This window comes from Etheostoma cragini, chromosome 16, assembly GCF_013103735.1.
Source record: "Etheostoma cragini isolate CJK2018 chromosome 16, CSU_Ecrag_1.0, whole genome shotgun sequence".
Classification (NCBI taxonomy): Eukaryota; Metazoa; Chordata; class Actinopteri; order Perciformes; family Percidae; genus Etheostoma; species Etheostoma cragini.
In genome coordinates this window covers 23851878-23854992 of record NC_048422.1, presented here as the reverse complement: position 1 = coordinate 23854992, position 3115 = coordinate 23851878, and the positions used below count along the sequence as shown (strand labels likewise).

Here is a 3115-nt window from a genome sequence, read left to right as displayed (position 1 = left end):
GTGTCCCTGTGTGTATGTACCAATCATAGTGTGTGTCCCTGTGTGTATGTACCAATCATAGTGTGTGTCCCTGTGTGTGTAACAAGCACAGTGTGTGTCCCTGTGTGTGTGTACCAAGCATAGTGTGTGTCCCTGTGTGTGTAACAAGCACAGTGTGTGTCCCTGTGTGTGTACTGTACCAAGCACAATGTGTGTCCCTGTGTGTGTAACAAGCTTATTGTGCGTAAAGGTGTGTGAATAGAAGTGGAACTGACTCTTTTCGCAGAAGGGCGGCTGCGAGCTCCAGGAGAGGTCTAACTGACAGGCGAGGGTCTCCCGTCCCACCAGGTCGTAGCCTGGGTCGCACTGGTAGGTGATCCGAGCCCCGCGCACCAGCGCAACGTGGGACGTGGTCTTCCAGCCGTTCTGGATCTCAGGCAGGTCTGGACAGGAGTCATTTCGGGACACCTCTGAGTAAAAAAACCAAGCAAAGAAACATTTGTCCACAAATGGTGTCTTTTTTTTAAAACTTCCAATTTAACCCTCATGATGTCTTTGGGTCAAATTGACCCGTTGTCCTATATCAATGTTCTTTTTAATTCCCCAAAATAACATGATTGATTCCACCCAACGCTCTTTGCCAAGTACAAATCTCTACTTTCATTAATTTTGGGGCGTCTTATTCCATTTTATAGCATTGTAAAACAAATGGAAGTGTTTTTGAAATAGTATTGAGTAAAAGTTGACATATTCCAGTCTGTGATTATCATCAACATCCATTCCTTTAATTTTAGTCTCAATAATTCCTAATTTCTGCTTCTCTAAATCAAACATTAGGTATAATTTCCTATAAATGAGGTTTATTGACCATAATTTCCAAAAATAACTGTAAAACTAAAGGTAATAAAAGTTACCAGTTGAAAACGTCAAAAAAAAGGTGACAAACGTGGCATAAAGCACAAAAGTGTTGAAAAAAGGACAAAAACGTACGAAAAAGTTAAAAAACATTGATAAAAAGCGTCAACAAAATTGTTGATTGAAGATGGCAGCCTTTGAGGCCAAAAAGCAGCCGATGGTGTCTTTTGTTGCTATAGCAACAGATACTGCTAAAGTCAAGGGGGTAAGCAAGCCCCCACAAAGCGTACCTCTTGTGGCGCCATTTTGATGCTAACAAGCCATCACCCGCCGTTAGCATCCCATTGACCCCCATTCATTTTGGAGCCACTTTGAAAGCAAGTAGCTTTACATCTGAAGCATTTAAAGACTCTATTTGTCCGTTGTTTATTTCTTAAGAAACATGACGATGTATAAAAGGCTCCGTTGCCTTGTGTCTCACGTTATGGCTCCGTAGCAGACGCTTTTTTTTAAAATAGGCAAACAATTGTGTCATAACCACGTAATTTACCGTTGCATAGTCGACAAATCACCGTATTGTCAATAGAAGCTCGCAGACCGTTTGGACTTACATCAGCTGTTTAGGTTTAATTACTAACATTAAGTAAGCATGTTAGTTAGCAGTAATTAGCCTGTGTCTATGGTAATGTTAACTGGCATGTTAGTTAGCAGTTATTAGCCTGTGTCTATGGTAATATTAACTAGCATGTTAGTTAGCAGTTATTAGCCTGTGTCTATGCCAATGCTAACTGGCATGTTAGTTATCAGTTATTAGCCTGTACCTATGTTAATGTTAACTAGCATATTAGTTAGCAGTAATTAGCCTGTGGCTATGTTAATGTTAACTAGCATGTTAGTTAGCAGTTATTAGCCTGTACCTATGTTAATGTTAACTAGCATATTAGTTCGCAGCAATTAGCCTGTGTCGATTTAAATGTTAACTAGCATGATAGTTAGCAGTAATTAGCCTGTGTCTATTTAAATGTTAACTGGCATGTTAGTTAGCAGTAATTAGCCTGTGCCTATGTTAATGTTAACTAGCATGTTAGTTAGCAGTTATTAGCCTGTGCCTATGTTAATGTTAACTAGCATGTTAGTTAGCAGTAATTAGCCTGTGCCTATGTTAATGTTAACTAGCATGTTAGTTAGCAGTTATTAGCCTGTACCTATGTTAATGTTAGCATATTAGTTAGCAATAATTAGCCTGTGTCTATTTAAATGTTAACTAGCATGTTAGTTAGCAGTAATTAGCCTGTGTCTATTTAAATGTTAACTAGCATATTAGTTAGCAGTAGCCTAATTAGCATGTGCCTATGTTAATGTTAACTAGCATGTTAGTTAGCAGCTATTAGCCTGTACCTATGTTAATGTTAACTAGGATGTTAGCAGTAATTAGCCTGTGTCTATTTAAATGTTAACTAGCATTTAGTTAGCAGTAATTAGCCTGTGTCTACGTTATCTCCTAACATATACCTACCTCTCCGTCTCTGCTGATTGGGAATGATTGAGATTTCTCTTGCACATCTACCAGAAGACTTACAGCTTTCAGACAGGTTGCTCAAGTCTCATCTACGTCTTCCAGCTCAGTTGGAGGCTGCGCCGTAACGCTCAGCATCACCGGGAAAGACCTTCTAACAGACTTCACTGGCCCCCGTTGCAAGTCTATGGTGTGGTTTTGTCCATTTCTGTAACTGTCTATGGCTACAGTACCTAAGAATGCTATGTGGAGCGGTGCTAAAGTTAGACTCGACTGGTTTGTTTTATCTAAAGTTAGCATTAGCACACTCCCTCTCTAATTCTCATTCTGTAACTCACTCGACAGTCCCCTGGAAACCGGGGACGTCTGGTCACCCTGTCTTGGGATACATGATCCATCTCAAGGGGTTTATCCTAATAAATAATTTCTTTGTGAGGGTCAGCTGTGAGGGTCGAGAAGAACACGAGACAAACAACAGGACATTTGACTTAGACGTGACGCTGGCACATGCTCTCTGTGAGGAGGAATCCCTCGCAGCAGAAGATTAATGGACTTATTGTGCGAGTACTTGACCGTGTGACAGAATGATGGATTTGATCTGCGTAGACTGGTTTTAAGATATCAGAACAGAACAGTGTTGCCTCTGAAGCTGCAGAACATTTTATTATTTGTATGGAGCAAACCAAACAGATCATGGCCACTAAGGGACCACTAAGGTCTATATAAAGAGACTTCAGATACAGTATTAGGGACCACTAAGGTCTA

At 40.4% G+C, this 3115-nt stretch overlaps 1 protein-coding gene across 1 annotated transcript in view; it reads left to right on the top strand.

Annotated features, from left to right (window-relative positions):
* Positions 1-3115, top strand: part of LOC117959735 (seizure 6-like protein) — a 42090-nt gene that overhangs the window by 31446 nt on the left and 7529 nt on the right. The gene's annotated exons all lie outside the window — the stretch shown is intronic.